The sequence below is a fragment of the Paramisgurnus dabryanus genome, chromosome 9 (genome assembly GCF_030506205.2).
Source record: "Paramisgurnus dabryanus chromosome 9, PD_genome_1.1, whole genome shotgun sequence".
NCBI classification, from domain to species: Eukaryota; Metazoa; Chordata; class Actinopteri; order Cypriniformes; family Cobitidae; genus Paramisgurnus; species Paramisgurnus dabryanus.
The window spans coordinates 1,735,366-1,757,060 of NC_133345.1; the positions used below are offsets into that span (position 1 = coordinate 1,735,366).

Consider the following 21,695-nt stretch of genomic DNA (forward strand, 5'->3'; position numbering starts at 1 on the left):
TACCTGTTTGTGATTACCATGGAATCCTGTCACCATCATTTTTAAGCTTGTAAAGCAAATAATGAAATATTGACTTAGTAGGAAAAAATATTTTGGAAGTATCGTGATAAATGATGAAGAAAATATTTTGCAAAGTGATGGTTAGCACACGGTTGATGGTACCTATTAAATTCCATCATATTTTTTTATTCCTACTATGGAAGTCAATGGTGACTATCTGCTGTGGGTTTACCATCATTCCTCAAAATACCTTCTTTTGTGTTACTCAGAAAAAACTAATCCTCGTGTTGTTGTAAGCCTGTATGCATGAGTAAATGATGACAGAATTATCATCATAAATTGAAATATCCCTTTAAACTGTATTTCCCCCCTTAAACCTAAACTTATTTTCCTACAGCAAGTCATTTAGGTAATCAAGAAAATACTTTACCCGTTGTCTTTGTGAGTTAAACAAATACAGCTACGCTTCCAGGTCTGTCGACGTTGCTGTGGTTTTTCGACAGCTGTAGTATGAAGGGTAGCGAATGAATGAATACATTGCAAAAAATCATTTCTTACTTGTTATTTCGAACTGTTTTAACTATACAAATATCTAGAAAGTCTTAAAATAAGATGCATTTTTTGATGAGCAAAATGCCCTAAGAAAATAAACCTAGCCTTTAGGGAGAAAAAACTCAGAATTTGGGCTTAAAACAAGCAAATAAATCTGCCAAAGGGGTAAGAAACAAATCTAGATATAAACACTTAATTCAAGAAAAATTGCCGTAGCCCATTGGCAGATTTGTTGGCTTGTTTAATGTACATGCATGTACAATATTTCAATTTGTCTTGTATTTATTAGCATTTTGTATTGCCCAACGCTGTCTAGGTTGTTTAACTGTTGTCATTTTCTTATAAAAGCCTTTATAATTTATTAGTTTGGATGATTGCCATTCCCGAGAACCTCTTATATTGGAAGTAAAAGAATCATCTAAGCATTATTTTGTGCTCTTAGACATGTAGCCGTTTGATTGTGGTTCTATTTAATGGCTAGTCTATTCGTTTGGAATGGTCAAACGGCTATTAGATTTTCACTGACAGCCCAAATTAAGCCTTGTTTTAGCCTAGACACTTATTCGCTGTCTATTAAAAGTTATGTAGTCGTTGAATAGCCGCTTTTTTGATGACTAATGTATTCTTGGGCCGTGGTTAGACGTCTCTTGGATTTTACGTAAAACGACAAGCGAATCTATTTTTAACACAAAGGTCAGGGGAGAGCGCGAACGCAGTCCCCCACTATCAGAAATTTTGCAGTCGAGATTCCCACATTTGGGGAATTCGCAAAGGGTCAGCCCAACCGGAGTGCAATGGCTGAGCCTCGCCCTGGGTGAACCACCTTCATGATCATGGTGTCTCCCCTGCCAGGTAAGTATGAGCGACACCCTTTGAGGCCAGACGGCCGCATCTTCCTGTGACCGATCACATCGACGGCGCCCCCGGAGGCCGTCCGACTAACATTTCATTTACTGTGTGTGACCAGGTGGAAAGCGCACGAAGCCACGTCTGAGACCAAACATTCTTCGAGATCTACCCTGTTTTTATTCCGTTTCCAGCCCGGTTGAACCGTGTAGAGTGAAATATGTGAAACAATTTAAATCAAATGGATTTAAATTGCGCATTCAAATATATGGTTTCGTTATTACAAAGTAACTTTACGTGGAATAGAAACAAAAAAAAATGTACAGAGCAATCAAGAAACAACGAAAGCATAGCAATTTTAGAACGTGGATAAATAAAAACACAGGGCTCAATGACTTACCCGTTGTCGTTGTGAGTTAAACAAGTACAGCTATGCTTCCAGGTCTGTCGACGTTGCTGTGGTTTTTCGACAGCTGTAGTATGAAGGGTAGTGAAAAAAGTTTTCAGGTGTTTTTAACATTCCAATCGGTCTCGTTCGCTTTTGTTGCGCCTTCAGCTGTGTCGAGGATGTTTAATTCGTCCTCGTATCACCTCCGCAAACTTGTAAAGAAATTAATTAAATACATTACAAAAACATTTCTTTATCAGCGTGTTCATTTCCACGCAAGCTTTTCGTTAAACCAATAAAGCCAACGAAATCACAGCAATTTTAAAACACACGGATTAGAAAAAACACCGTCATTCACGCACAAAAGAAGCAAATTCTTTTTTTTATACTTGACTTATTTATCCCCGAGATGGGGAGCGCACCATTCATGGAAACACTGCAATACCATGTTGATGCATGGAGTGGAAGGAGCAAGCTCCGCTTCCATTTCCGAAGGTCAAAAATCCATTTAACATATAGTCCCCGGATAGGAGACGTATCAGACATTAAACTGATAAGAACAGATACTACACTTGATCTTAGCCAAAAGGCCGAGAAGCGATACCGGAATAGACGCAGCCAAAGGGGGAGCCGGCGAAGGCGCTGGCTTTTGGGGTGGAGGCTAGCGGGCATTTAACTCTATACGTTCTCATTGTATAACCCAGAGGTAGAACGTTGAGCTAGCAAATCAGAAGTTCATGTTTTAATGCAGGATCTGATCCACGCTCATGAGAGAGAGAGAGAGAGAGAGAGAGAGATAGAGAGAATTTAGAATTTTCAAAAAACCTTTATTACAAATTAAAACATTTTCATAACCTCAAATCAGAAAAAACAAAGAAAAAAATATATATAGTAACGGAAATAACAAAAAAATAAGCCAACATAGGAGCAAAGAACAAATCATCTTCAATAACCAGACACAGAGCTCCTCCATAATACCAAATCAATTCAAAAGAAAGAAGATCATTCATTGCTTTAAAGTATCTAAAACCAATAAGGATTCTAGATTTAACTTATTTTAAAAACTGCTAATGTATCATGGCTTCCGGGTCTGTCAACGTTGCTGTGGTTTTTCGACAGCTGTAATATGAAGGGTAGAGTGAAAAAAAATATTTAAGTGTTTTGAACATCCCAATTTGTTCGTTTACTTAGTATTTTCTTAATGTTTTCGAGTTAAAAAATAATTCTTACATCGAGATACATTTACTTAATAAGCAAAGTGGCTTAGAATTTAAGTCTTGTTTACTGAAATAAATTCTAAAATGTAATAGGTTAAGGCTTAAAACAAGTAAAAATATCTGCCAGTGGGGTAAGAAAAATAAACCTAAATTGAGTTTATTATTGAATTAAGTTGAAACTAGAATTAAGTTTATTTTTCTTACCCCGCTGGCAGATATTTTTTATTTGTTTTAAATATAAACCTGTTGATTTTTATAATTTATTTCAATTATTTTACAAAGTATGCGATCTGATTTTTTTAATCGCGGTGTTTCTTTTATTCCTCGTTTCTTTTCCGTGCATTTGCTTTATTTATTTATTTTTGCTTGTTGCATTTAAATGCACATTTGATTTGTTGCCACATTATTATGTGTTAATGTATTTTTTAACATGTTTATCAACAAAAAGTGCGTTATTATAATTAATTATATAGCTGTGAAATATATACAAGAATTCCCAGCAAAAACAAAACGTTTTTATAACAATTTTCTATTACAATACATAATATCTTAAGCCACTTTGCTTACCAAGTAAATGTATCTCCATTTAAGCATTGTCAGATATTCACTAGAAAACAAGACAAAAACAGTAAGTAAGATATTAATGTACTTTTTTCTTTCAAACATAAATTTACAGACGGCTGGAAATTTTTAATAAAATAACTAGCCATACCTATTCGGGTCTGCTCCCGTTTGCTGTGATGACGGGGGACTTAGTCCAAAGCACATTTTGAGGAATACTTACACATTTTACTTCTTATTTCTTTGAAATTAATTATGCATACACTATGGATTAAAAATGTCCCGACTGCGAACCTGATAAAACCCAGGTAAAAAGCAAATACAAATAAACCATTTTGATTTAGCAAAAGTTTACAAATAAATGCACTCCTTGCACACAACAAGCACGTCTAGTTACCATTCATATTTTGCGTGATTTAAGTTTCGTCGCATACATTTTGGAAGGCACACGATAAAAACAAAATAAGGCTTTTAATGTATGCCGACCTCATTCTCCGTTGAGGGCTTATCAATCATAATAAACGCTGTTAACTCTTCTCATTGAATGGTCTAAATCCAATGCTGGTAAAGAAATCAAATGTGCATTTAAACGCAACAAGCAAGCCGTAAAGCAATGGATGCAGGCAAACAAACGAGGAATAGCACATACACCACGATTAGATCATCGGGTCGCATACTTTGGAATTAATAAGAAATAATTATTCAGTCTAAAGAAATAAGAAGTAAAATGTCTAAGTATTTCTCCAAATGTGCACACTCATTACAATAAACGGGAGCAGACACGAATAGTTATGTATGTCTCGTTATTTTATTTAAAATTGATAAGCTGTCTAACATATGATATATTTTGATAATACGAAATGCTAAAAAAATAATATAACACCAATCGACAATATCTGTTATTGTTATTTTTACAAGTAAATTCATGTGTAGGAGAAAACAAAGCAGCTGTCAGTCCATACTATATTGAGTGGCCATCGTAGTGGTGCAACCTGAACGATGTTTTCCCTACTTCCGGTCAAAGCCGCCATTTTGTGAAATAGGCATATAGGTGACGCTGGAGCACGCGGCCATTGTCTCTGTTCAACAAAACAAGTATATATATACACATACGCATATTTTTCCTCAATCAATCACCGAATACAAGGTGCAATTCGATGCCAACTGACCCTTCTCTCTGGTTTCATGTTTGTAAGGAAAATTAAGGGGGAAATTACGATAGCATTTCAGCCAAACATTCATTCGTGCCACGCTGCTTTTCTTTGAACGAAAAAAACCCTCTGCTCCCCCTACACAATTTCTTCTCCTGTTATTTTATGCTTAAAACAAGCAAATAAATCTGACTACAGGGTAAGAAAAAATTCGTGAACTTTTCCCATAAACACTTAATTCAAGAAAAATTGTCCCACCCCACTGGCCATTTTTTATCCACAATACACATTCGATGTCTGCAGGCACCATTGTCTTTGTTCAACGCAAACAATTCTGTTGCGTTTTTCTTTGAACGAAGTGCTCCGCCTAGATAATTTGACCCATATTCACATGGGTTTGTTTCTCGTTTTTTTTTCTTTGAGAACAATCTATATAGCGCCTTCCACAATCGTTTTGGTGTTAGCTTTACGTAAAATAGAAACACAGAAAAGTACTGAGCGATGGAGAGACCACGAACGCGGAACGTATTATGGACCACGGACTGGCAAACAAACTGGCAACCACGCACTAAAGAAGCAAACTCTGATTTTAAACTCACCTTATTTGTCCCCGGAAAGCGCCAGAGTCGATGCACGGAGTGGACGGAACAAGCCTCGCTTCCATAGCCGAAGGTCAAAAATCCATTTAAACGTGTAGTCCCCGGTGTCCACTCGATCTTACCCAAAAAGCCGAGAAGCGATACCGCAATGGCATCCGGAGAAGGCGCTGGCTGTCGGGATGGAGGTTAGCGGGTCAGAGGTCCGGCACTGAAGGTCTGCGTTCATTATTCACCGTGTGCATTTCACTCTATATCCACTTTCTAATGTATAGCACTTGATAAGGATTAACAGTTTAAAAACAGAAATGCAAGACATCAGAAAATACATTTATTTTTTACTTTCATAACATGAGAGGTGTCATACAATAACAAATATGAGCTTTAAAATCACATTCCTAAGTTAAAAATATACATAAAAATAGATATATGGATCATTACACAAATCACTACTCAAAGGACCTATGTTAAATAACTGCTTCAATATTAATTAACAATAACATTTGGCCAAGGCAGTCCTTGTAAATAGACATATAAATAGACAAATAAAATCATGACATATATGCCGTAGAGCCTGAGATAGAGAAAAATAATAAGGAATTCTGCTTTTACTACCATCTCAGAAATATTGCCAGAATTAGAGGTTTTGTCTCAAGACAGGACTTAGAGAAACTTGTTCATGCTTTCATCACCAGCAGGGCCGATTATTGCAATGGTCAATGGATTTAAAAAGTACTGTTTCTTGTTTAAAAACCACTTCATGGCTACAATACATGACAGATATGCTAATCGAATATGAAACCGATTACTCGGATCAATAGGATCAGGTCATTTAGAAAAAACAAGGGTTCACTCAAAACAAGGTGCCTCAGCATTCAGTTATTATCAGCTTTCAGAAGAGATCAGATGTGCTTCAACAGTAGACACTTTTAAATCTAGATTAAAAACACATCAGTTTAACTTTGCATTTACTGAATGATTTAAAACAGTACGAATAAAACAGTACAAAAGAATAAAACAGTATGAACCTTACCTGTTATAAAGGGAATGAAGCTTACGGTATGGTGCTTACCTGCAGAAATAAATAAAGTACAATAAGAACACACAGAACTTCAATTTTCAAAATTATTTTAACATTTAATGATGATTATTTTACTGGTTTACCTGTTTGTGATTACCACAGGATCCCGTCACCTGGCTGCGGTCTTCATTTGGTGAACGGTTCTTCACTCATAATTGACCTATACAAGAAATAGAGAAGAATAATAAGCAATTCTGCTTTTACATGTAGATGTGTGCCCCAAGAACACAGACACACCGGCTCCAAAAAGTTTAAACAGTACACATTTCTGTTATTTTAATGTGGCAAATGTGTCAGCTTTAAAAGAAGCATACATTACCTTTTAAAGAGGAAATACCTTTTGCATGAAATCCCTTTACTCCCAGCATAAGCAAGCAATTTTCAAAATGCTTTTAAAAGTAAATAGTGATTATTTTACTTGTTTACCTGTTTGTGATTACCATGGAATCCTGTCACCATCATTTTTAAGCTTGTAAAGCAAATAATGAAATATTGACTTAGTAGGAAAAAATATTTTGGAAGTATCGTGATAAATGATGAAGAAAATATTTTGCAAAGTGATGGTTAGCACACGGTTGATGGTACCTATTAAATTCCATCATATTTTTTTATTCCTACTATGGAAGTCAATGGTGACTATCTGCTGTGGGTTTACCATCATTCCTCAAAATACCTTCTTTTGTGTTACTCAGAAAAAAACTAATCCTCGTGTTGTTGTAAGCCTGTATGCATGAGTAAATGATGACAGAATTATCATCATAAATTGAAATATCCCTTTAAACTGTATTTCCCCCCTTAAACCTAAACTTATTTTCCTACAGCAAGTCATTTAGGTAATCAAGAAAATACTTTACCCGTTGTCTTTGTGAGTTAAACAAATACAGCTACGCTTCCAGGTCTGTCGACGTTGCTGTGGTTTTTCGACAGCTGTAGTATGAAGGGTAGCGAATGAATGAATACATTGCAAAAAATCATTTCTTACTTGTTATTTCGAACTGTTTTAACTATACAAATATCTAGAAAGTCTTAAAATAAGATGCATTTTTTGATGAGCAAAATGCCCTAAGAAAATAAACCTAGCCTTTAGGGAGAAAAAACTCAGAATTTGGGCTTAAAACAAGCAAATAAATCTGCCAAAGGGGTAAGAAACAAATCTAGATATAAACACTTAATTCAAGAAAAATTGTCGTAGCCCATTGGCAGATTTGTTGGCTTGTTTAATGTACATGCATGTACAATATTTCAATTTGTCTTGTATTTATTAGCATTTTGTATTGCCCAACGCTGTCTAGGTTGTTTAACTGTTGTCATTTTCTTATAAAAGCCTTTATAATTTATTAGTTTGGATGATTGCCATTCCCGAGAACCTCTTATATTGGAAGTAAAAGAATCATCTAAGCATTATTTTGTGCTCTTAGACATGTAGCCGTTTGATTGTGGTTCTATTTAATGGCTAGTCTATTCGTTTGGAATGGTCAAACGGCTATTAGATTTTCACTGACAGCCCAAATTAAGCCTTGTTTTAGCCTAGACACTTATTCGCTGTCTATTAAAAGTTATGTAGTCGTTGAATAGCCGCTTTTTTGATGACTAATGTATTCTTGGGCCGTGGTTAGACGTCTCTTGGATTTTACGTAAAACGACAAGCGAATCTATTTTTAACACAAAGGTCAGGGGAGAGCGCGAACGCAGTCCCCCACTATCAGAAATTTTGCAGTCGAGATTCCCACATTTGGGGAATTCGCAAAGGGTCAGCCCAACCGGAGTGCAATGGCTGAGCCTCGCCCTGGGTGAACCACCTTCATGATCATGGTGTCTCCCCTGCCAGGTAAGTATGAGCGACACCCTTTGAGGCCAGACGGCCGCATCTTCCTGTGACCGATCACATCGACGGCGCCCCCGGAGGCCGTCCGACTAACATTTCATTTACTGTGTGTGACCAGGTGGAAAGCGCACGAAGCCACGTCTGAGACCAAACATTCTTCGAGATCTACCCTGTTTTTATTCCGTTTCCAGCCCGGTTGAACCGTGTAGAGTGAAATATGTGAAACAATTTAAATCAAATGGATTTAAATTGCGCATTCAAATATATGGTTTCGTTATTACAAAGTAACTTTACGTGGAATAGAAACAAAAAAAAATGTACAGAGCAATCAAGAAACAACGAAAGCATAGCAATTTTAGAACGTGGATAAATAAAAACACAGGGCTCAATGACTTACCCGTTGTCGTTGTGAGTTAAACAAGTACAGCTATGCTTCCAGGTCTGTCGACGTTGCTGTGGTTTTTCGACAGCTGTAGTATGAAGGGTAGTGAAAAAAGTTTTCAGGTGTTTTTAACATTCCAATCGGTCTCGTTCGCTTTTGTTGCGCCTTCAGCTGTGTCGAGGATGTTTAATTCGTCCTCGTATCACCTCCGCAAACTTGTAAAGAAATTAATTAAATACATTACAAAAACATTTCTTTATCAGCGTGTTCATTTCCACGCAAGCTTTTCGTTAAACCAATAAAGCCAACGAAATCACAGCAATTTTAAAACACACGGATTAGAAAAAACACCGTCATTCACGCACAAAAGAAGCAAATTCTTTTTTTTATACTTGACTTATTTATCCCCGAGATGGGGAGCGCACCATTCATGGAAACACTGCAATACCATGTTGATGCATGGAGTGGAAGGAGCAAGCTCCGCTTCCATTTCCGAAGGTCAAAAATCCATTTAACATATAGTCCCCGGATAGGAGACGTATCAGACATTAAACTGATAAGAACAGATACTACACTTGATCTTAGCCAAAAGGCCGAGAAGCGATACCGGAATAGACGCAGCCAAAGGGGGAGCCGGCGAAGGCGCTGGCTTTTGGGGTGGAGGCTAGCGGGCATTTAACTCTATACGTTCTCATTGTATAACCCAGAGGTAGAACGTTGAGCTAGCAAATCAGAAGTTCATGTTTTAATGCAGGATCTGATCCACGCTCATGAGAGAGAGAGAGAGAGAGAGAGAGATAGAGAGAATTTAGAATTTTCAAAAAACCTTTATTACAAATTAAAACATTTTCATAACCTCAAATCAGAAAAAACAAAGAAAAAAATATATATAGTAACGGAAATAACAAAAAAATAAGCCAACATAGGAGCAAAGAACAAATCATCTTCAATAACCAGACACAGAGCTCCTCCATAATACCAAATCAATTCAAAAGAAAGAAGATCATTCATTGCTTTAAAGTATCTAAAACCAATAAGGATTCTAGATTTAACTTATTTTAAAAACTGCTAATGTATCATGGCTTCCGGGTCTGTCAACGTTGCTGTGGTTTTTCGACAGCTGTAATATGAAGGGTAGAGTGAAAAAAAATATTTAAGTGTTTTGAACATCCCAATTTGTTCGTTTACTTAGTATTTTCTTAATGTTTTCGAGTTAAAAAATAATTCTTAAATCGAGATACATTTACTTAATAAGCAAAGTGGCTTAGAATTTAAGTCTTGTTTACTGAAATAAATTCTAAAATGTAATAGGTTAAGGCTTAAAACAAGTAAAAATATCTGCCAGTGGGGTAAGAAAAATAAACCTAAATTGAGTTTATTATTGAATTAAGTTGAAACTAGAATTAAGTTTATTTTTCTTACCCCGCTGGCAGATATTTTTTATTTGTTTTAAATATAAACCTGTTGATTTTTATAATTTATTTCAATTATTTTACAAAGTATGCGATCTGATTTTTTTAATCGCGGTGTTTCTTTTATTCCTCGTTTCTTTTCCGTGCATTTGCTTTATTTATTTATTTTTGCTTGTTGCATTTAAATGCACATTTGATTTGTTGCCACATTATTATGTGTTAATGTTTTTTTTTTTAACATGTTTATCAACAAAAAGTGCGTTATTATAATTAATTATATAGCTGTGAAATATATACAAGAATTCCCAGCAAAAACAAAACGTTTTTATAACAATTTTCTATTACAATACATAATATCTTAAGCCACTTTGCTTACCAAGTAAATGTATCTCCATTTAAGCATTGTCAGATATTCACTAGAAAACAAGACAAAAACAGTAAGTAAGATATTAATTTACTTTTTTCTTTCAAACATAAATTTACAGACGGCTGGAAATTTTTAATAAAATAACTAGCCATACCTATTCGGGTCTGCTCCCGTTTGCTGTGATGACGGGGGACTTAGTCCAAAGCACATTTTGAGGAATACTTACACATTTTACTTCTTATTTCTTTGAAATTAATTATGCATACACTATGGATTAAAAATGTCCCGACTGCGAACCTGATAAAACCCAGGTAAAAAGCAAATACAAATAAACCATTTTGATTTAGCAAAAGTTTACAAATAAATGCACTCCTTGCACACAACAAGCACGTCTAGTTACCATTCATATTTTGCGTGATTTAAGTTTCGTCGCATACATTTTGGAAGGCACACGATAAAAACAAAATAAGGCTTTTAATGTATGCCGACCTCATTCTCCGTTGAGGGCTTATCAATCATAATAAACGCTGTTAACTCTTCTCATTGAATGGTCTAAATCCAATGCTGGTAAAGAAATCAAATGTGCATTTAAACGCAACAAGCAAGCCGTAAAGCAATGGATGCAGGCAAACAAACGAGGAATAGCACATACACCACGATTAGATCATCGGGTCGCATACTTTGGAATTAATAAGAAATAATTATTCAGTCTAAAGAAATAAGAAGTAAAATGTCTAAGTATTTCTCCAAATGTGCACACTCATTACAATAAACGGGAGCAGACACGAATAGTTATGTATGTCTCGTTATTTTATTTAAAATTGATAAGCTGTCTAACATATGATATATTTTGATAATACGAAATGCTAAAAAAATAATATAACACCAATCGACAATATCTGTTATTGTTATTTTTACAAGTAAATTCATGTGTAGGAGAAAACAAAGCAGCTGTCAGTCCATACTATATTGAGTGGCCATCGTAGTGGTGCAACCTGAACGATGTTTTCCCTACTTCCGGTCAAAGCCGCCATTTTGTGAAATAGGCATATAGGTGACGCTGGAGCACGCGGCCATTGTCTCTGTTCAACAAAACAAGTATATATATACACATACGCATATTTTTCCTCAATCAATCACCGAATACAAGGTGCAATTCGATGCCAACTGACCCTTCTCTCTGGTTTCATGTTTGTAAGGAAAATTAAGGGAGAAATTACGATAGCATTTCAGCCAAACATTCATTCGTGCCACGCTGCTTTTCTTTGAACGAAAAAAAACCCTCTGCTCCCCCTACACAATTTCTTCTCCTGTTATTTTATGCTTAAAACAAGCAAATAAATCTGACTACAGGGTAAGAAAAAATTCGTGAACTTTTCCCATAAACACTTAATTCAAGAAAAATTGTCCCACCCCACTGGCCATTTTTTATCCACAATACACATTCGATGTCTGCAGGCACCATTGTCTTTGTTCAACGCAAACAATTCTGTTGCGTTTTTCTTTGAACGAAGTGCTCCGCCTAGATAATTTGACCCATATTCACATGGGTTTGTTTCTCGTTTTTTTTTCTTTGAGAACAATCTATATAGCGCCTTCCACAATCGTTTTGGTGTTAGCTTTACGTAAAATAGAAACACAGAAAAGTACTGAGCGATGGAGAGACCACGAACGCGGAACGTATTATGGACCACGGACTGGCAAACAAACTGGCAACCACGCACTAAAGAAGCAAACTCTGATTTTAAACTCACCTTATTTGTCCCCGGAAAGCGCCAGAGTCGATGCACGGAGTGGACGGAACAAGCCTCGCTTCCATAGCCGAAGGTCAAAAATCCATTTAAACGTGTAGTCCCCGGTGTCCACTCGATCTTACCCAAAAAGCCGAGAAGCGATACCGCAATGGCATCCGGAGAAGGCGCTGGCTGTCGGGATGGAGGTTAGCGGGTCAGAGGTCCGGCACTGAAGGTCTGCGTTCATTATTCACCGTGTGCATTTCACTCTATATCCACTTTCTAATGTATAGCACTTGATAAGGATTAACAGTTTAAAAACAGAAATGCAAGACATCAGAAAATACATTTATTTTTTACTTTCATAACATGAGAGGTGTCATACAATAACAAATATGAGCTTTAAAATCACATTCCTAAGTTAAAAATATACATAAAAATAGATATATGGATCATTACACAAATCACTACTCAAAGGACCTATGTTAAATAACTGCTTCAATATTAATTAACAATAACATTTGGCCAAGGCAGTCCTTGTAAATAGACATATAAATAGACAAATAAAATCATGACATATATGCCGTAGAGCCTGAGATAGAGAAAAATAATAAGGAATTCTGCTTTTACTACCATCTCAGAAATATTGCCAGAATTAGAGGTTTTGTCTCAAGACAGGACTTAGAGAAACTTGTTCATGCTTTCATCACCAGCAGGGCCGATTATTGCAATGGTCAATGGATTTAAAAAGTACTGTTTCTTGTTTAAAAACCACTTCATGGCTACAATACATGACAGATATGCTAATCGAATATGAAACCGATTACTCGGATCAATAGGATCAGGTCATTTAGAAAAAACAAGGGTTCACTCAAAACAAGGTGCCTCAGCATTCAGTTATTATCAGCTTTCAGAAGAGATCAGATGTGCTTCAACAGTAGACACTTTTAAATCTAGATTAAAAACACATCAGTTTAACTTTGCATTTACTGAATGATTTAAAACAGTACGAATAAAACAGTACAAAAGAATAAAACAGTATGAACCTTACCTGTTATAAAGGGAATGAAGCTTACGGTATGGTGCTTACCTGCAGAAATAAATAAAGTACAATAAGAACACACAGAACTTCAATTTTCAAAATTATTTTAACATTAAATGATGATTATTTTACTGGTTTACCTGTTTGTGATTACCACAGGATCCCGTCACCTGGCTGCGGTCTTCATTTGGTGAACGGTTCTTCACTCATAATTGACCTATACAAGAAATAGAGAAGAATAATAAGCAATTCTGCTTTTACATGTAGATGTGTGCCCCAAGAACACAGACACACCGGCTCCAAAAAGTTTAAACAGTACACATTTCTGTTATTTTAATGTGGCAAATGTGTCAGCTTTAAAAGAAGCATACATTACCTTTTAAAGAGGAAATACCTTTTGCATGAAATACCTTTACTCCCAGCATAAGCAAGCAATTTTCAAAATGCTTTTAAAAGTAAATAGTGATTATTTTACTTGTTTACCTGTTTGTGATTACCATGGAATCCTGTCACCATCATTTTTAAGCTTGTAAAGCAAATAATGAAATATTGACTTAGTAGGAAAAAATATTTTGGAAGTATCGTGATAAATGATGAAGAAAATATTTTGCAAAGTGATGGTTAGCACACGGTTGATGGAACCTATTAAATTCCATCATATTTTTTTATTCCTACTATGGAAGTCAATGGTGACTATCTGCTGTGGGTTTACCATCATTCCTCAAAATACCTTCTTTTGTGTTACTCAGAAAAAACTAATCCTCGTGTTGTTGTAAGCCTGTATGCATGAGTAAATGATGACAGAATTATCATCATAAATTGAAATATCCCTTTAAACTGTATTTCCCCCCTTAAACCTAAACTTATTTTCCTACAGCAAGTCATTTAGGTAATCAAGAAAATACTTTACCCGTTGTCTTTGTGAGTTAAACAAATACAGCTACGCTTCCAGGTCTGTCGACGTTGCTGTGGTTTTTCGACAGCTGTAGTATGAAGGGTAGCGAATGAATGAATACATTGCAAAAAATCATTTCTTACTTGTTATTTCGAACTGTTTTAACTATACAAATATCTAGAAAGTCTTAAAATAAGATGCATTTTTTGATGAGCAAAATGCCCTAAGAAAATAAACCTAGCCTTTAGGGAGAAAAAACTCAGAATTTGGGCTTAAAACAAGCAAATAAATCTGCCAAAGGGGTAAGAAACAAATCTAGATATAAACACTTAATTCAAGAAAAATTGTCGTAGCCCATTGGCAGATTTGTTGGCTTGTTTAATGTACATGCATGTACAATATTTCAATTTGTCTTGTATTTATTAGCATTTTGTATTGCCCAACGCTGTCTAGGTTGTTTAACTGTTGTCATTTTCTTATAAAAGCCTTTATAATTTATTAGTTTGGATGATTGCCATTCCCGAGAACCTCTTATATTGGAAGTAAAAGAATCATCTAAGCATTATTTTGTGCTCTTAGACATGTAGCCGTTTGATTGTGGTTCTATTTAATGGCTAGTCTATTCGTTTGGAATGGTCAAACGGCTATTAGATTTTCACTGACAGCCCAAATTAAGCCTTGTTTTAGCCTAGACACTTATTCGCTGTCTATTAAAAGTTATGTAGTCGTTGAATAGCCGCTTTTTTGATGACTAATGTATTCTTGGGCCGTGGTTAGACGTCTCTTGGATTTTACGTAAAACGACAAGCGAATCTATTTTTAACACAAAGGTCAGGGGAGAGCGCGAACGCAGTCCCCCACTATCAGAAATTTTGCAGTCGAGATTCCCACATTTGGGGAATTCGCAAAGGGTCAGCCCAACCGGAGTGCAATGGCTGAGCCTCGCCCTGGGTGAACCACCTTCATGATCATGGTGTCTCCCCTGCCAGGTAAGTATGAGCGACACCCTTTGAGGCCAGACGGCCGCATCTTCCTGTGACCGATCACATCGACGGCGCCCCCGGAGGCCGTCCGACTAACATTTCATTTACTGTGTGTGACCAGGTGGAAAGCGCACGAAGCCACGTCTGAGACCAAACATTCTTCGAGATCTACCCTGTTTTTATTCCGTTTCCAGCCCGGTTGAACCGTGTAGAGTGAAATATGTGAAACAATTTAAATCAAATGGATTTAAATTGCGCATTCAAATATATGGTTTCGTTATTACAAAGTAACTTTACGTGGAATAGAAACAAAAAAAAATGTACAGAGCAATCAAGAAACAACGAAAGCATAGCAATTTTAGAACGTGGATAAATAAAAACACAGGGCTCAATGACTTACCCGTTGTCGTTGTGAGTTAAACAAGTACAGCTATGCTTCCAGGTCTGTCGACGTTGCTGTGGTTTTTCGACAGCTGTAGTATGAAGGGTAGTGAAAAAAGTTTTCAGGTGTTTTTAACATTCCAATCGGTCTCGTTCGCTTTTGTTGCGCCTTCAGCTGTGTCGAGGATGTTTAATTCGTCCTCGTATCACCTCCGCAAACTTGTAAAGAAATTAATTAAATACATTACAAAAACATTTCTTTATCAGCGTGTTCATTTCCACGCAAGCTTTTCGTTAAACCAATAAAGCCAACGAAATCACAGCAATTTTAAAACACACGGATTAGAAAAAACACCGTCATTCACGCACAAAAGAAGCAAATTCTTTTTTTTATACTTGACTTATTTATCCCCGAGATGGGGAGCGCACCATTCATGGAAACACTGCAATACCATGTTGATGCATGGAGTGGAAGGAGCAAGCTCCGCTTCCATTTCCGAAGGTCAAAAATCCATTTAACATATAGTCCCCGGATAGGAGACGTATCAGACATTAAACTGATAAGAACAGATACTACACTTGATCTTAGCCAAAAGGCCGAGAAGCGATACCGGAATAGACGCAGCCAAAGGGGGAGCCGGCGAAGGCGCTGGCTTTTGGGGTGGAGGCTAGCGGGCATTTAACTCTATACGTTCTCATTGTATAACCCAGAGGTAGAACGTTGAGCTAGCAAATCAGAAGTTCATGTTTTAATGCAGGATCTGATCCACGCTCATGAGAGAGAGAGAGAGAGAGAGAGAGATAGAGAGAATTTAGAATTTTCAAAAAACCTTTATTACAAATTAAAACATTTTCATAACCTCAAATCAGAAAAAACAAAGAAAAAAATATATATAGTAACGGAAATAACAAAAAAATAAGCCAACATAGGAGCAAAGAACAAATCATCTTCAATAACCAGACACAGAGCTCCTCCATAATACCAAATCAATTCAAAAGAAAGAAGATCATTCATTGCTTTAAAGTATCTAAAACCAATAAGGATTCTAGATTTAACTTATTTTAAAAACTGCTAATGTATCATGGCTTCCGGGTCTGTCAACGTTGCTGTGGTTTTTCGACAGCTGTAATATGAAGGGTAGAGTGAAAAAAAATATTTAAGTGTTTTGAACATCCCAATTTGTTCGTTTACTTAGTATTTTCTTAATGTTTTCGAGTTAAAAAATAATTCTTAAATCGAGATACATTTACTTAATAAGCAAAGTGGCTTAGAATTTAAGTCTTGTTTACTGAAATAAATTCTAAAATGTAATAGGTTAAGGCTTAAAACAAGTAAAAATATCTGCCAGTGGGGTAAGAAAAATAAACCTAAATTGAGTTTATTATTGAATTAAGTTGAAACTAGAATTAAGTTTATTTTTCTTACCCCGCTGGCAGATATTTTTTATTTGTTTTAAATATAAACCTGTTGATTTTTATAATTTATTTCAATTATTTTACAAAGTATGCGATCTGATTTTTTTAATCGCGGTGTTTCTTTTATTCCTCGTTTCTTTTCCGTGCATTTGCTTTATTTATTTATTTTTGCTTGTTGCATTTAAATGCACATTTGATTTGTTGCCACATTATTATGTGTTAATGTTTTTTTTTTTAACATGTTTATCAACAAAAAGTGCGTTATTATAATTAATTATATAGCTGTGAAATATATACAAGAATTCCCAGCAAAAACAAAACGTTTTTATAACAATTTTCTATTACAATACATAATATCTTAAGCCACTTTGCTTACCAAGTAAATGTATCTCCATTTAAGCATTGTCAGATATTCACTAGAAAACAAGACAAAAACAGTAAGTAAGATATTAATTTACTTTTTTCTTTCAAACATAAATTTACAGACGGCTGGAAATTTTTAATAAAATAACTAGCCATACCTATTCGGGTCTGCTCCCGTTTGCTGTGATGACGGGGGACTTAGTCCAAAGCACATTTTGAGGAATACTTACACATTTTACTTCTTATTTCTTTGAAATTAATTATGCATACACTATGGATTAAAAATGTCCCGACTGCGAACCTGATAAAACCCAGGTAAAAAGCAAATACAAATAAACCATTTTGATTTAGCAAAAGTTTACAAATAAATGCACTCCTTGCACACAACAAGCACGTCTAGTTACCATTCATATTTTGCGTGATTTAAGTTTCGTCGCATACATTTTGGAAGGCACACGATAAAAACAAAATAAGGCTTTTAATGTATGCCGACCTCATTCTCCGTTGAGGGCTTATCAATCATAATAAACGCTGTTAACTCTTCTCATTGAATGGTCTAAATCCAATGCTGGTAAAGAAATCAAATGTGCATTTAAACGCAACAAGCAAGCCGTAAAGCAATGGATGCAGGCAAACAAACGAGGAATAGCACATACACCACGATTAGATCATCGGGTCGCATACTTTGGAATTAATAAGAAATAATTATTCAGTCTAAAGAAATAAGAAGTAAAATGTCTAAGTATTTCTCCAAATGTGCACACTCATTACAATAAACGGGAGCAGACACGAATAGTTATGTATGTCTCGTTATTTTATTTAAAATTGATAAGCTGTCTAACATATGATATATTTTGATAATACGAAATGCTAAAAAAATAATATAACACCAATCGACAATATCTGTTATTGTTATTTTTACAAGTAAATTCATGTGTAGGAGAAAACAAAGCAGCTGTCAGTCCATACTATATTGAGTGGCCATCGTAGTGGTGCAACCTGAACGATGTTTTCCCTACTTCCGGTCAAAGCCGCCATTTTGTGAAATAGGCATATAGGTGACGCTGGAGCACGCGGCCATTGTCTCTGTTCAACAAAACAAGTATATATATACACATACGCATATTTTTCCTCAATCAATCACCGAATACAAGGTGCAATTCGATGCCAACTGACCCTTCTCTCTGGTTTCATGTTTGTAAGGAAAATTAAGGGGGAAATTACGATAGCATTTCAGCCAAACATTCATTCGTGCCACGCTGCTTTTCTTTGAACGAAAAAAAACCCTCTGCTCCCCCTACACAATTTCTTCTCCTGTTATTTTATGCTTAAAACAAGCAAATAAATCTGACTACAGGGTAAGAAAAAATTCGTGAACTTTTCCCATAAACACTTAATTCAAGAAAAATTGTCCCACCCCACTGGCCATTTTTTATCCACAATACACATTCGATGTCTGCAGGCACCATTGTCTTTGTTCAACGCAAACAATTCTGTTGCGTTTTTCTTTGAACGAAGTGCTCCGCCTAGATAATTTGACCCATATTCACATGGGTTTGTTTCTCGTTTTTTTTTCTTTGAGAACAATCTATATAGCGCCTTCCACAATCGTTTTGGTGTTAGCTTTACGTAAAATAGAAACACAGAAAAGTACTGAGCGATGGAGAGACCACGAACGCGGAACGTATTATGGACCACGGACTGGCAAACAAACTGGCAACCACGCACTAAAGAAGCAAACTCTGATTTTAAACTCACCTTATTTGTCCCCGGAAAGCGCCAGAGTCGATGCACGGAGTGGACGGAACAAGCCTCGCTTCCATAGCCGAAGGTCAAAAATCCATTTAAACGTGTAGTCCCCGGTGTCCACTCGATCTTACCCAAAAAGCCGAGAAGCGATACCGCAATGGCATCCGGAGAAGGCGCTGGCTGTCGGGATGGAGGTTAGCGGGTCAGAGGTCCGGCACTGAAGGTCTGCGTTCATTATTCACCGTGTGCATTTCACTCTATATCCACTTTCTAATGTATAGCACTTGATAAGGATTAACAGTTTAAAAACAGAAATGCAAGACATCAGAAAATACATTTATTTTTTACTTTCATAACATGAGAGGTGTCATACAATAACAAATATGAGCTTTAAAATCACATTCCTAAGTTAAAAATATACATAAAAATAGATATATGGATCATTACACAAATCACTACTCAAAGGACCTATGTTAAATAACTGCTTCAATATTAATTAACAATAACATTTGGCCAAGGCAGTCCTTGTAAATAGACATATAAATAGACAAATAAAATCATGACATATATGCCGTAGAGCCTGAGATAGAGAAAAATAATAAGGAATTCTGCTTTTACTACCATCTCAGAAATATTGCCAGAATTAGAGGTTTTGTCTCAAGACAGGACTTAGAGAAACTTGTTCATGCTTTCATCACCAGCAGGGCCGATTATTGCAATGGTCAATGGATTTAAAAAGTACTGTTTCTTGTTTAAAAACCACTTCATGGCTACAATACATGACAGATATGCTAATCGAATATGAAACCGATTACTCGGATCAATAGGATCAGGTCATTTAGAAAAAACAAGGGTTCACTCAAAACAAGGTGCCTCAGCATTCAGTTATTATCAGCTTTCAGAAGAGATCAGATGTGCTTCAACAGTAGACACTTTTAAATCTAGATTAAAAACACATCAGTTTAACTTTGCATTTACTGAATGATTTAAAACAGTACGAATAAAACAGTACAAAAGAATAAAACAGTATGAACCTTACCTGTTATAAAGGGAATGAAGCTTACGGTATGGTGCTTACCTGCAGAAATAAATAAAGTACAATAAGAACACACAGAACTTCAATTTTCAAAATTATTTTAACATTAAATGATGATTATTTTACTGGTTTACCTGTTTGTGATTACCACAGGATCCCGTCACCTGGCTGCGGTCTTCATTTGGTGAACGGTTCTTCACTCATAATTGACCTATACAAGAAATAGAGAAGAATAATAAGCAATTCTGCTTTTACATGTAGATGTGTGCCCCAAGAACACAGACACACCGGCTCCAAAAAGTTTAAACAGTACACATTTCTGTTATTTTAATGTGGCAAATGTGTCAGCTTTAAAAGAAGCATACATTACCTTTTAAAGAGGAAATACCTTTTGCATGAAATACCTTTACTCCCAGCATAAGCAAGCAATTTTCAAAATGCTTTTAAAAGTAAATAGTGATTATTTTACTTGTTTACCTGTTTGTGATTACCATGGAATCCTGTCACCATCATTTTTAAGCTTGTAAAGCAAATAATGAAATATTGACTTAGTAGGAAAAAATATTTTGGAAGTATCGTGATAAATGATGAAGAAAATATTTTGCAAAGTGATGGTTAGCACACGGTTGATGGTACCTATTAAATTCCATCATATTTTTTTATTCCTACTATGGAAGTCAATGGTGACTATCTGCTGTGGGTTTACCATCATTCCTCAAAATACCTTCTTTTGTGTTACTCAGAAAAAACTAATCCTCGTGTTGTTGTAAGCCTGTATGCATGAGTAAATGATGACAGAATTATCATCATAAATTGAAATATCCCTTTAAACTGTATTTCCCCCCTTAAACCTAAACTTATTTTCCTACAGCAAGTCATTTAGGTAATCAAGAAAATACTTTACCCGTTGTCTTTGTGAGTTAAACAAATACAGCTACGCTTCCAGGTCTGTCGACGTTGCTGTGGTTTTTCGACAGCTGTAGTATGAAGGGTAGCGAATGAATGAATACATTGCAAAAAATCATTTCTTACTTGTTATTTCGAACTGTTTTAACTATACAAATATCTAGAAAGTCTTAAAATAAGATGCATTTTTTGATGAGCAAAATGCCCTAAGAAAATAAACCTAGCCTTTAGGGAGAAAAAACTCAGAATTTGGGCTTAAAACAAGCAAATAAATCTGCCAAAGGGGTAAGAAACAAATCTAGATATAAACACTTAATTCAAGAAAAATTGTCGTAGCCCATTGGCAGATTTGTTGGCTTGTTTAATGTACATGCATGTACAATATTTCAATTTGTCTTGTATTTATTAGCATTTTGTATTGCCCAACGCTGTCTAGGTTGTTTAACTGTTGTCATTTTCTTATAAAAGCCTTTATAATTTATTAGTTTGGATGATTGCCATTCCCGAGAACCTCTTATATTGGAAGTAAAAGAATCATCTAAGCATTATTTTGTGCTCTTAGACATGTAGCCGTTTGATTGTGGTTCTATTTAATGGCTATTCTATTCGTTTGGAATGGTCAAACGGCTATTAGATTTTCACTGACAGCCCAAATTAAGCCTTGTTTTAGCCTAGACACTTATTCGCTGTCTATTAAAAGTTATGTAGTCGTTGAATAGCCGCTTTTTTGATGACTAATGTATTCTTGGGCCGTGGTTAGACGTCTCTTGGATTTTACGTAAAACGACAAGCGAATCTATTTTTAACACAAAG

The 21,695-nt window shown here is 35.8% G+C and overlaps 6 non-coding genes across 6 annotated transcripts; all 6 read right to left on the bottom strand.

Annotated features, from left to right (window-relative positions):
* Positions 1-1,247: 1,247 nt before the first annotated feature.
* On the bottom strand, positions 1,248-1,412 carry LOC135764363 (U1 spliceosomal RNA). The gene has a single exon (XR_010539915.1). It is a non-coding gene; the product is annotated as a U1 spliceosomal RNA (small nuclear RNA).
* Positions 1,413-2,197: 785 nt separating this feature from the next.
* LOC135764406 (U2 spliceosomal RNA) lies at positions 2,198-2,388 on the bottom strand. Its single transcript, XR_010539955.1, has one exon. It is a non-coding gene; the product is annotated as a U2 spliceosomal RNA (small nuclear RNA).
* Positions 2,389-8,063: 5,675 nt separating this feature from the next.
* Positions 8,064-8,228, bottom strand: LOC135764375 (U1 spliceosomal RNA). The gene has a single exon (XR_010539926.1). It is a non-coding gene; the product is annotated as a U1 spliceosomal RNA (small nuclear RNA).
* Positions 8,229-9,013: 785 nt separating this feature from the next.
* LOC135764407 (U2 spliceosomal RNA) lies at positions 9,014-9,204 on the bottom strand. Its single transcript, XR_010539956.1, has one exon. It is a non-coding gene; the product is annotated as a U2 spliceosomal RNA (small nuclear RNA).
* A 5,676-nt stretch (positions 9,205-14,880) lies between these two features.
* Positions 14,881-15,045, bottom strand: LOC135764388 (U1 spliceosomal RNA). The gene has a single exon (XR_010539937.1). It is a non-coding gene; the product is annotated as a U1 spliceosomal RNA (small nuclear RNA).
* Positions 15,046-15,830: 785 nt separating this feature from the next.
* LOC135764408 (U2 spliceosomal RNA) lies at positions 15,831-16,021 on the bottom strand. Its single transcript, XR_010539957.1, has one exon. It is a non-coding gene; the product is annotated as a U2 spliceosomal RNA (small nuclear RNA).
* Positions 16,022-21,695: the final 5,674 nt, after the last annotated feature.